At 40.4% G+C, this 13,192-nt stretch overlaps 1 protein-coding gene across 3 annotated transcripts in view; it reads left to right on the top strand.

Moving 5' to 3' along the window:
• The window catches only part of LOC119648386 (potassium voltage-gated channel subfamily KQT member 1-like), a 592,778-nt gene that overhangs the window by 280,670 nt on the left and 298,916 nt on the right, over positions 1–13,192 (top strand). For 2 of the 3 annotated variants that reach the window (XM_038050124.1, XM_038050123.1), the window contains exon 1: positions 8,563–8,640. The exons of the other annotated variant lie outside the window; for it this stretch is intronic. The gene's annotated coding sequence lies outside the window, so the exon portion shown is untranslated. Of the gene's footprint in view, positions 1–8,562; positions 8,641–13,192 lie in introns of those variants that run through there. 3 annotated transcript variants of the gene reach the window in all.

Below are 13,192 nucleotides of genomic sequence, written 5' to 3'. Positions count from 1 at the left end.
CGTATAAAAGTATGCCTGCCTCTTCCTAGCCAGTTCATCCGCTGCCTCATTGTCTTCCAACCTAACATGGACTGGGACCCAAAGTATCCAGACCTTATTGTGCGAGCCGAGCATATTCGATGTTTTGACCTAAATGCGTTGATCGCCGTTTGGGTGTCGGTCAGAATAGCAATGTTCTGCCCCCTATAGCTCCTTTGGGGGTTGAAGGAGACACATCCGTCTGTGGCACATATATCCACTTCCAATGGTTCCAATTACATCTTCTTTGGGATAATGACCGCGGCGCCCGCTTCCGCTGTTGTGAGGGATTCCTCAGTATACCAAATAATCAGCTGCTGGATTACGCCATACGTCACAGCTTCTCTCTTCCAGTTTGCCCTGTTACTGCAAAGAGTTTCAAATTTCCTGTTGAAAAGAAATTTCGTTGTCATGATATCTCATGATGTCAATAATTCCCGGTACCACCTTGAAAGAATATTAATTTTGCTACGATGTAGGCAGCTTCTCAATTCACTGGTACTCCCCGTTATCCTGAAGATCGCCCTCCGTTTCCGAATTTATATATGCAGATGGAGAAAAGTCAATCCCAAAAGAACCTTCAAGGATGCCATTGGACATGTCTTCATTGTCCCACTGATACCCAAGTAAGCCAGTCTTTGAAGCTTGTGGAACTTCCTGGCTATTGTACTGGGTTCAGTTCTTTCTGCTCATATTACCGCCCAATATGTTATCATTGGTTTTACTATTGCAGTGTATATCCGCCGCAGAATTTTCGGGGTGCACCCCGTTTTTCTTCTTGCTATGGGCCTGCAAGTCATCTGGACCTATGTGGCTTTCCGACATATATCCAAAGTAGTTTTGGTTTAGTGTAATTCCCAAATATTTGATCCCTATTTCTCGTTTCACCTCCACGTCATGTTATCTAATGGCTCTCAGGTAATCAAGCTTACGCTTTTTAGTGAATGGTACTATATTGGCCTTCGCTGGATCTATGCGCAGTCTTGCGTTTCTGGGCAAGTTACTAGTGATTCGCAATCCGGTTTAAATTCTGTCACACAGGGTATTCTCATACTTGCCCCAACAGATTAAAACAATATCGTCAGCGTAACCCTGGACCTGTATTCCAGTATTTGTTAACTTTCCTAGAATTTCGTCAGGTACCATGCTTCACATTAATGGTGATAATAGTAGTTTATACCTGTCGGTACTTCTATTTGCCTACTCTCTAACATTTTCCCCACCTCGAAGGCCAGGGTGTTTTCCACTCCTTTGCAGATTAGAAGATCTCGTATCTCTATGTGCAATGTGCCAGTCTAACAACAATTTTCGGTGGGATCCAAGTGTCATCTCCTAGGAAGTATCCTGCCACGACTACCTCTCAAATTCTTCTCCCGGCTTTCAGTGACGCTCGGACAGCCACGAGGTCTCTAGTTAGAAACTCTTAACGACATATGAATCTGAAGTTTCTTTTGATAATGATACAAGCTCTTGGTTTTTCACAGAGGAATCCCAAATTAAAGTGTCCGCATATCTGAGTGGTTAGAGCACAAGGCTGTTGTAGCGGAAGGTCGCGATTCAAATCTCACTGGTGGCAGAGGGATTTGTTATCGTTACTGAATGTCAGATACCAGTCGACTCAGCTATGGATGAGTACCTAAGTCAAATCAGGGTAATAATCTCGGGCGGGCGCAATGCTTACACATTGAATGAAGTGCTCTAACGCACTTCAAAGCCCTGATCCAATTGGAGTTTTGCGGTAACGATTAATCTGTCCCCGGTACACACGGGATTTTTGAGCCAGAACTATTCCTATGTTATCCTTGGAATATGCCCTTGCAATAACTTTGTATGGTGGAAGTGGTAGGTTTACCTGGTCTATTTTAGTAGTGGCCATCGGCTCTGTTAGCGCTTGGATCTCTTTTCCAATGTCGGAGCGTTTCCGGCCTCCTCCGACATGACACTTACTTACTTTTTGCTGTCTGACTTGAGATTTAGAACACCTAGGTCACGGTCGTACCAGCCGATGTGTCCTCCGAAGGATCCTTCCTTGGTTTCTCCACGTGCACGGGAGTGCTACCAAACGTGTGATTGATGAGGCAGTTACGATGTTTAATTTCCTATAGGGATCGGTGGTCCAAACCGATCGTGAGGAGTTTGCCTTTGCCATCTTCCTTGCTTCTAAAAACTCTCCATGACTGGATGTGAAGGGACATGTTTTGAGTGATTAGGAGGTGTAGAAGCTTTCCCATCTCAATCGCAGTATGACTGCGTGTGAGGAACCATGTTTTGAGTGATGAGGAACCTTCCTCATCTCAATGGCTGCAGTTTTGGGAAGATAGACCGTCACCTTGTTTCCATTCACTTGCATCCTGACAGTTTAGGGACTATAGTGCTTAGCCAGTTCCCCAACGCCAGCTCTTTATTCCATCCTTCACACATCTTCATCACGATGAGGTCTTCAATTATTTCCTGTTCCTCAAGAGTTAGTATTTGCTCCACGAAGACTTTCAGCAGTATGGCCAGTCGAATGTTCTTTTACGCATTAGCATAGCTATTGTAGGGTTTCCTGGCTTCTGCCTTCACCCCTGACCGCTCCGAAATTTCTCCTCCCTTGGGTTCGGGTTTAGGTCTCTTGGAAGCGATTCCGTCTCCCCCCCCCCCCCGCGCTGATTCCCGCTGCTCTTCGCTTTCTTGGCACTGATTCTGATTCTTTGTCCTGAGCTTTCTTAAGGGTTTCCTCTGGTTTCAAACTGTCTTCAGATAGCGCATATATCGTTTAACACCTGCACCACTGACACCTGTCTCCTTCCTGACGTCTAATGTGGCACATACACATACTGACTTGTTGGTAAAACTTGTGCGACTGTTGCAGTTGCTCCCTATACTATTAGAGTTCACCGACTTGTTGGTTCTCCACGGCTTTTCTTTTTGTGATGTCATTTCTCCGTTTGACAGAATTCGTGGTAAGTCTTTCTGCGCGCCGCCTTCTTTGAGATTGCCTTAAATTCAGCATTCTTCCGTTGTATTGCTAGTTTGAGTAATTTTCGAACAGTCATTTGTTCGTTTCTTGTGAATACCATTGATAACGTTATTCAGGTTATTTTGACGATCATTTGTCGATGCTTCGCCGCTAGGACATCTGTTAGTTACGCTTATTCTGTCATATATTTCCTAATGCGTGTTAGACAGGACTTTGTAATGGATGGCTCCAGTGTACACTCTTATTTGAAGGGAAACCTGGTTGGATATTATAATGTGATGTATTGGCACTTCTCGAAGAAAGCTGTGTAGCTTTTGTGCTGGGGGCGCATGTTCCGTGAGAAAATGAGCAAATTATTTTTGTTGGCCGTTCCGTCGTTGTAGCACCTGTTTGGCCAGAGGCTCCGTTTGTGGCTTCGTAACATTTAGTTTTACGTCTCAACGCTACCCAAACCTCAACCTGGAGGACCAGTTGCACAATTTGTCCTGTTTTGAGACGCGGTATTCTCGCCTTCATCCTTCCTCGTCTGATGTTTCTCGTTAAGAAAGAACTCTCGCAATCACATGGAGAAAGTGATGACAGGGTATGTTAGTAGAATCATTGACTTAGTCGGCATCTCCTAGATTTTGTGCTCTATCGTGGGTACCTATTCACGCATTCGTACTGGAGCCTACTATCTATCTATCTACTACTATCATTCGACCGCTCCAAGGAGTCCAATTACCGGCATGATGCGCCGTTTTTATGCCACAGACTCCTAAGACCATGACTGTTGTGGTGAGAGCAAGAAGACAAAGATAAGTCAAGCCGTAGCATTCTCGAATGAAAGCAGCTCTCCCAGCCTGCAACTAGACAGCTTTGACGACCTCAAAGAATGTAGTATTCGTAGCCTGAGTAATCGTAAAGGAAGTATCTAAGGGTTTCCCCTCTAGTCTCTAGTTTCACTCATTTCCCTCTGTGTTCCTTTAACTAGGAACCCAGAGGAAGGTCGTCCAGTGGGTAAAAACCGAAAATCGAAATATACTCGTAGTTCGACGAGCTTGTTATTATTTGGTATGATCATGGGACCTTAGACAATTATTAAAGCCATCATTATCGAACCGCCTCATATTTTAAATAAAAGTCCACCTCCAAATATGGAATATAGTGAAGAGGATGTATATTTTCAAATATAAAAATATTTTTGAAATAAAATATTCCTGTTACTAAATTGTCCTACCATTTTTAAAGTTGTAACTTTGAAGAAGCTTTTAAAAAAATTTCCAAAACATCCTCTTGTGCTTTTTGCATATTTTAATTGTTTGCATTTGAATGCAACTTTCGAGGTTATACCATTTACCAGGCAGAGGTACCACAACGAACGAACAACTGACGTAGTTGTTTTCAACAGAGGAAGAAGAACAGAATATCCATCGTTTATAGAAAACTATGTGCGCCATTGAATGTAGATAAGTGAAGAGAAGAATTTTGAAAGAAAATCTGCAACATAAGCACGTTATTTTGCCTTGGACGAAGTCGATGAAAATCTCAGGGAATTTCATCTTCGTTACGTGCTTTAAATCCTACGATATGTGCATTTGTCAAGGGATCCTACCAGCTATGCCACGTAGCCTGGGCCAGGTGTACTTTGTAGAAGACTTAAGACTTCATTTAGATTCGCTAACTGGAAACGCCGGGGAAGGAGCTTTGCTGCATATATGGCTGCAAAGCCTTCAGTTGGTGTTCAGCAGTCATCTTCAAACCCTCACAACCTTTATACACTGATTTAGATTTGTCCGAAAGGAAGTATAAATAAATTGTCGAGGTCCCCAATTAACGATCTGCACAAAGACGGCTTTCCCAGCCTCACGCATAACGTTTGGAGAAAAATGCTTTATTACCACATCATACTGTTGCAAATAATATTTCTGCTTCCGCAGGTACTTTACAACTGGCTGGGCAGAGTATATTGGGAATTGCAAGTTTAGATGAAGGGGAAGATTTAAAACTAACATGCAAACTGGGATTCGATGACAGTACCAACCATAGCTGGTATATAGTCTCCAATGACGCATCTAGCACTAATGAATATTTGTTACTTATAGCTATGGAGTTCTGAAATTGGTGGAGTGAAAGTAGTGTGGACCAATTCGCGTCAATCGTTATGAGCTACCAATTGCCTTTAGAAGTGTCGCGAGTGCAAGCGAGGAAGGGAAAGGATAGATATTTCTACGAAAATCATGTATTTCGTACTCCATTTAAAAAAAAAAACAACCACTATGTACATAGATTATTTAAATTTCTTGTCAAATTTTGAATCTGAAATAAATTTGTTTTTAACTATACAAATTTATCAACATCAGTTCAACCTCTGGAAGCAATCCAATGAATCACATCTTCTGTGAAGAAAAAGCTACAAGCCTGTTTAACCAGCGCTAATTAAAAATATTTTAATGCGAAATATTGATCCTTAAAATAAATTGCAGGTGGAAAAATCAAAAACTACAAACTCGATCGTTTCGATTTTTGGCTGGAGGATGTCTTTGCTGAATACAAAGCCTTTATGGCCGCTTGGCTGTCAGTCCGTATGGTGCTCGTATCATGTCTTAGCCGTCGATGGGCTTCCCGTATCGCCAGTACTTCCGCTTAGAATACCCTGGCAAATTATTGGAGATCGTATGATTAGGATGCACTGCGTGTATCCGAGAAGACAAACGCACCGACTCCGTAGACCAAATTGTTACTTTGATCCGTCAACGAAAAATACTATGCCATAGCCTTGCAACACGCCGCCGGTCTTCCACTCTGGCCTGGTCGGGAAATCCACAGCAAAGCTTCTGGTGAAGTTCGGCTTGTATGTGGCATAATCCGGGGGGCATGCTCAGAGTTATCGAGATAATTCCCCTAGGATGTTACTATGACCGTAGGGCTTTGTTGTGCAACGTCCGGACTCCATAGTCTGACCTTACTGCACGCTGCAACGAATTTAATATGTAGGTTTGGGAGAAGAAGGTGCAGGAGTACATTGAGAGCATCTACCGGTCAGGACTGCACACGCGCCTCTTTGAATCCAATTAAGTTCTACTGTCCTTTCTGTTCAGTGCCTGCCACCACGTAATAGAACCATATATTAGGAATGGATGAACCACGTGTACATTCAGAGAACCATTCTCGGTCGGAAAATACGCAGGTCTTATTGCAGTCGTAGAAGGCTAACCTTTTTCTACGTTCAATTTCCATTTTAGCTTAGGATCCAGGACCACTTTACTTTACTACTTTACATTAGAAGAAAGAATCAAAATTTATACATTTAGCCGCGAGATTGATGGTGAATAGCATCAGCTCCATTTTGCTGGTTGCCGTGTCCCCATTTTGCAACCCATACGCACAGCTTTTTCAACGCTATTTCCAAGATTTCACTCATAACGGAGGGAAACATCCCTTCACCAATATTACCATATACCGCATATGCCACCATCTTGGTCCCGTTTCTATCCAATATGCATAGACTTTCGGTCATCACTGTTAAACATAGCTCTGGGTAAATTGGTACCTCCCAGATTAGACTGGATTCTCTTCACTCTTAATATGGGTATTATCCAATGCGTATGCATATTGGTTAAGGCTTCTTTAAGGGGGTCATCCCGTGTGAAGGCCGTTTTTTTGGCTTTTTTTAGAAATTTTTTGTGAAAAACTGGAGAAAAATACAAATACGAATTTTTCACCATACATTTATTAATATCTTGAGTGTGCATAGTAATTTTTCCAGCCCGATCACATAGACCCATCTCCAAAAAAGGTGTTTTTCTGCTGCCACGCTAGAGGGCGCTCTGATCATCTTAGAGACAAAAGGTAAACGGCATTTTAATGTACAGACTTAACTACAGTCCGCAAACTAGGATTTTTAAAAAATATTAAAAACTAAATTTTTGGTGTCGTGTTACACTTTTTTTTCTTGAATTTTTGTGTTTTTTTTTTAATAAAAAAAAAACTATTAAATGAATCGCAATTAGCCTAGTTTGCGGACCGTAGAAATATGTTCTGAATAAGTCGTAAAAATTTCAAAGAATTTGGTTGGATAGATTTTGGGCTATGGTGGCAGCCGATTTTGAACATGCGGTTTCGAGAAAAACGCATTTAAAAAGTAGAATGCGATTTTTAGCCATAAAACCTTAACTGACCAATAATCTGCTATACTTAGTCCATAAACCTTAGTTTTCTTGAAGAAACTTGTGTACGGCCTTGGCTTCAATTCTTGTCCTTTTAGCGAAGTCATTCAAACGTAATTCGGACCGATAAATACGCGCTTTATTACGGCGATCGACATAAATCTAGCATGCGACTTATCACGTATTTAACACTATAATTTCCGAATGACTCTGAATATCAAAAAATCACTTTGCCCATATATTCTACACTATATCTAGATACAATTGATGTAAAAAAAAAATTTCGATTCCGCGGATCCGACACTCGAGATGACCTCCTTAATGACGTTAGTACAAACGTTATTGAATCATACTAATAATCTCCTGGAGAGTGGTTTTTATAGATTCGCTTTTGGGGTAAACACGCTGGAACTTTGAAAAGAGTGTGGATGTCCAGGACGTGTTTTACGTCTCCAACACGAAAGGGGTGAGGCGGATTAGTTAAAAGTCCCTCTTTTAGTATGAAAATCATGCGCGTGAATCCCTAAAAATGTGCTACGTATCCCAAAAGAATACAGCTCCGGTAAATCTCGACAAGGCACAGGCAACCCTTCCTTGCAATTTCTGTAAACTGAAATAAATTGGTCTACTTTTTTTGGGACGCAATTTGTATACGATGTTTTCCTTCTCATTGCATTGAAAATTGATGGACTCAACAAAGCATTTATTCTTATTCCTTGAAACGGCTCTGGAATTTTTGTTAGTAAAGTTAGGTGGTTCCCACAATGTCAATTTCATGCCTCTTAAAGTAGTCAGCTAGACGCAAACCCGTTCTACTATTTGAAAGATACCTCTGTTGTTTGGTAATATGGAATTGAAATTGGTGAAAATTGTAACCAAAGAAATAAACATCTAGGGTAATAGTACTAGAGGTATAAGGGTGCCTAATACCTGAGTTACCTAACTATTATAAATGACAAAGAAATTGAATATGTTCATTTGAAAGCGATTTTCGGAATCAATTTTTTGTTCAAAGTTCGTATCTATTGTTTGATCTTTTGTGCTCCCCAACATTTCCTCAAATAGACTTCACAAGTCTAAGTTCACTCATGCATTTCCCGTCTGATGTCCATGACATGTTATTTCTCTGGTATTTCGCTGAAACGATGATTTTCGGTGAAAGCTTTTCTCCGCCAAATAACAGCTTATCTGGGGAAAATTTTCCTGGGGATTTTATTGAGCAAAATGTACAGGTGGTGTGCTAAATGGTTCACGAGAAGTTTTCCCTTTTAACCTGTCGCTTGCGTACAAGACTATCAACAACGTTGAAACAACAACCAACGCTAGTATCAGCAGCAACAACAAACTTAACGTGGAAATACAAGAAAAGGAAAATTCCGTTTCTCGTCACATCGAATTAAATTTCGTGGGAAATTCTCAACAGTTGGTCGTCAGCTCGTTATCCAATCGGTTAAGTTACGTTGTTTCGGTGTCGCGTGTGTATACAAAATTAAGGAGAGTTAGAAAATAAAAGTAAATTGTCCATAAAACAGAAAATAGGCTTAAAAATTATCCTAGTGGAGTAGAAATTAAAAAAAAAAATCGTTTTAAAATTTAGTCCATGGTGAATTTAGTATAATGCAGAAAACGCGGATGGAATGAGAGTGTCTAGTGGAATAATTTCAAAATTGTAACGAAGTATCAAAGTTTAATTCTATTAATTGGCCCTAGAATTTCCACCAGTAAATTCCTAATGCAGAAGTTTCGAGTGAGTTCTGTGGTCGGAAAATCAATTAGATGCATAATGACTTTCAAATTTGAGTTTGCCTTTCCATGATTAATTCCTCTTTGACAAATTTGCCGAAAATTCTATCAACTGGAATAAAGTTCGTTAGCAAAGGTTAATGTGGCACTGGTAACCCATTGCGGCGCCAGAAAGGTTTTAAACTGGATCCGGATCCATATCCCTAATGAGCTTTTGATAGCGATTGCAATGTGAAATAAAGTGGATATAAAAAGTGCAAAAAATAAATTAGTGGAAAATGTGGAGGGCGAAATTTTCCAATGAGTACTAATCGAAATTAAATTGGAGAAAGTGCAACGATAGGAGGGACGAAACCTGAGAAAAAGTCAAGGAGTAAAGTAACTTAATTGGAATAAAGCGGAATCACCGATGAGAATAAATCAATTCTTTTCGCGTGACAAAATTTAATTTGTTTTTTTTTTATATGCACGGAATAATGATAAATATTTTCATGCAGCATGTGTGGATATATAGAGAAATGCCATGAGAAGGACTTTCCTCTATGAGCAGTTACTGGTGGTAATGGCGACAAAATATGTGTTTTTATATTGCAGAGAAATGTACTGTTTAGGTTGAAACGGAAAGCTAGAGATAAATGTATGACCTATTGTATCTGATTAGGCGAATCTATTGTTTATGGTTAAATAGTCAAAAAAGTTGAACACCATATAAACGAGTTGAACACGATACTGGATTCTAATAATCTTTTCTTGAATATCGTCAGATAGAATAATACAACACCCATTATCGCAATTATCTAAATAAAATATTCAGACTAAGCTGTGGATTTGCATTTGTCAATATTTTTGTTTGTCCTTGGCAATTGAGAGGACAAGGTATTGCTTCTCATTGAAGTGATTCATTCCAGATATAACAGGAGGTCATTCTAGCGTTGGTATTATCCGGGACAATTTATTTTCTCTATAAAGCCTTCTTTCTTTTGTTGTCTATCAGTTTCAGTTTAGAGGTGGCTAATATTTCTCCACAATAAAACCAAAGCTAATAAAGTTGCGCTTTTTAGTAGCCAAGTTAAAAACTTCCGGAGGTCAGATTGGGTCCAAAACAATGTAATGCACCTAACTATTATTCTATTCTGAAACTAGGTATAAGTCGTAGAAAGTAAGTTATACTACTGCCTAACTGAAGACTACATGAATTACCCAGGGTACGAATTTGACTTCTTTATATTATTTGTGGTTTGGATGGTGGGAGCTTCATTACTCGTTTTGACACCTTCTCTGTTTCGTTGCCAAGAAATATCTTAAATCAGATCGATAAAGATACCGCGGAAAATTGGAAAACGGCTGAGTTGTTAATTCTTTTTCTGTTGGGTCTACTTTTGGGCATTGCAGTCTCGTTTATGTCATCTACACAACATGTAGCTTCTACAGAATGCATTGAGATTAGATCGGAGTATGAAACATGAAGCAGGCTTATCGAAAGAATCATCCGAAATACGCACATGAGCCTACCAGCTCGGCCGTGCTCGTTTCATACTAAGTACCTCCATTCACACCGATCAATCTCCTCTTCCCGATAAAGAAATTTTCTTTTCCTCAATACATTATGATGATCGGAATGTGAACATCTCTACTGCAATATATGATGTCCGGAACGAACCTGGGTTAGTATTAACCCAGTAGTTCCCAATTTCCAAATTCAAAACTAACAACCGACACGGAAGAAGAAATTATTTATTTTGTATCCTTCCTTCGTGTTTACGTTCAGAAAATTAACTGAGTGCGAAATATTGAGGACGGCCACAGTACCTCACAATATTCCTTTGTTTCCAACCTAATACTTGCCGCCTATCAGCTTCTTTGTCGTCCCAAGAAAGAAAAAATCAGTAGCGTTGAAAGTTACTAAAAGAGTTGTTATTCATACAAAAAACGACACAGCCTCTACCTGACAGGGCTCATATTTAAAAGACTTAGGGGACGCTCTCTTGCGAGATCTACAGCCTCAAATACAACGCAAGCCACCATCAGTGAAGGACACTTCCTGGCATCTGTCCCCATTTCCAGAGACATCTGCGCACTGTACCTTGGAGAAAAGGTGTGTAACCCGAAGATAAGAGGATGAAGTCAAGTGCTATGGAGCTGAGATACTGATGTACCCCTGTCCGACGCACCAAAACCAATTTGGAGGCCGGAATAAGCTATCTTCGTCAGGTTCAATTTATTGAAATCTAACAAACGAGTTATCTTGAAACTACCGACTATTTGGCCGTATGTTAAGCGAAACTTGTAACGAATGAAAACGTTGTGAAAATAGGCGCGAATTCAATTTTGAAAAAAAAGCAACAACTCAACCGCCCGGTAATTTGCAAACCCGAATGCTGTGATTGAGAGATGAAAGATTTACTACAGGGCGCATCCTCATACGATCGTTCTTCTACATCAGATGTCGGTGGCGCCTTCTTCTCTAGACTAGACTCTATTGACGAGAGTTCCTAAAAGCGGGAGTGGGTGGAAGAATAGGGGGTTGTCAAGTTAAAAGGTTAAAGTTAACGGATGTAACTCATTATTCTCATCATTGTGTACAGGAGACTGAACTAACAATAAATTGTCGGAAATAACTAAAAATTAATATAGGAATTTCACATCATCATCATCATCAACCGGTATCCGGTCTACGCATGCCTTAGTAAGAAACTCCAGACACCTCGGTTTTGCGCTGAGGTCCACCAATTCGATATCCATAAAAGTTGTCTGGCGTCCTGACCTACGCTATCGTTTCATCTCAGGCAGGGTCTGCCTCGTCCTCTTTTTTTACAATAGATATTGCCCTTATGGACTTTCCGGGCTGGATCATCTTCATCTATATGGATTAAGTGACTCGCCCACCGTAACCTGTTGAGCCGGATTTCATCTACAACCGGACGGTCATGGTATCGCTCATAGATTTCGCCATTATGAAGGCTACGGAATCGACCATCCTCATGTAGGGGGCGAAAAATTCTTCGGAGGATTTTTCTCTGGAACATACAAAACTAAGAAGCTCTGGATAAACAGATCATCAACGACGCAGCAACCTATGTTCGGTATTAGCCTGCTTTAGTAAGGAACTTCAAACATCCCGGTTTTGTGCCGAGGTCCATCAACTATATATCCGAGTATCTTTTTGCACCCCGGATAGGGTTGTCAACCCTACAGCCCCTGAGTTGAAGAATTAGTCGATGCAATTTTTCCCAATTTTAGGCACGTGAAACTCGGCTCCATCCTTCTTCGTTTAAGAAAAAACTCATGGCGATCACCACGTGGAGGTAGAAGTAAGTTTTGGTAGCGGAGCTTTTTATGATTCAAAAAACGTTTTCCCAGGTGCTCCATTGAAGGTGTCAATCCGTACTTTTGTCCTGGGACAGTGAGGGCAGTACACTTATGACTGCCTAAGCTCTGATGGGTAGTTACAAATCGTAGCAGGAATGTTGCTTTTTATCTAAGGGTGGTACTCAGACAACTATTGTAATGACTACTGTGGTTCAGTAATGAACTTAGGAATGGAAGGCCCCACGTTGGGCGCCATTTTCCTCATTCTATTCTATATTCTAAACATTACCATTTAAGAGACAATTCTAATTCATGCCATGCTGGCGCCTCGTTAAATTAATCAAGTCAATATTTGAAAGATGGTCGCTGAAAAAAATTCGCAGCTTTGATCTTAAGATTTACACCAAACTTTTCAGTATTTTGGCATATGTTACGATTTGCAGTTTAATTTTCTGACATTTCCCGGAAACATTGACTATGTTTTATACTTTCATTAATTTTCATTGAATAGGTATTGTAACAAAAAAATGAAGCCAAGAAAAATATTACTATGGGCACGTTCTTAGATAAATGAACAATCACAATAGGCGTATTTAAATATCGTATTGTAGGACTAGTCAAGGAAAGTCTAGAATGGTATAAACGGTACAACGCAGAATTGCATGATTTATACGACGACCTAATTAAATTGACGATCGTTAAATTGAGAAAACTACAGCGGAATGAGCAGGTAGATGGCATCGATGCATGTGAAATATTCAGTTGTGTTTCCAAGGCTGTAGTCCAAGAAAAATGATCCACGCGAAGACCAAAATCGACACTGCAAATTAAGCCTTGGCTTCCAAAATAGAGTGTTTCCAGAAATCTTTCTCCATTGACCGCATTCTGCCAAATCCGAACAGCTACCAGCTGAAGTCGTATATCGGGTACTTCCATCTTTTTCGCAGTTATCCTTCTAGCTGTGGGCCTCGAACTTCATTTCTCATCGTGTACTTGGGAAGTCTTGCGCCAC

Source organism: Hermetia illucens, chromosome 2 (genome assembly GCF_905115235.1).
Source record: "Hermetia illucens chromosome 2, iHerIll2.2.curated.20191125, whole genome shotgun sequence".
Lineage (NCBI taxonomy): Eukaryota > Metazoa > Arthropoda > Insecta > Diptera > Stratiomyidae > Hermetia > Hermetia illucens.
This window is presented reverse-complemented; position numbering and strand designations above follow the sequence as displayed.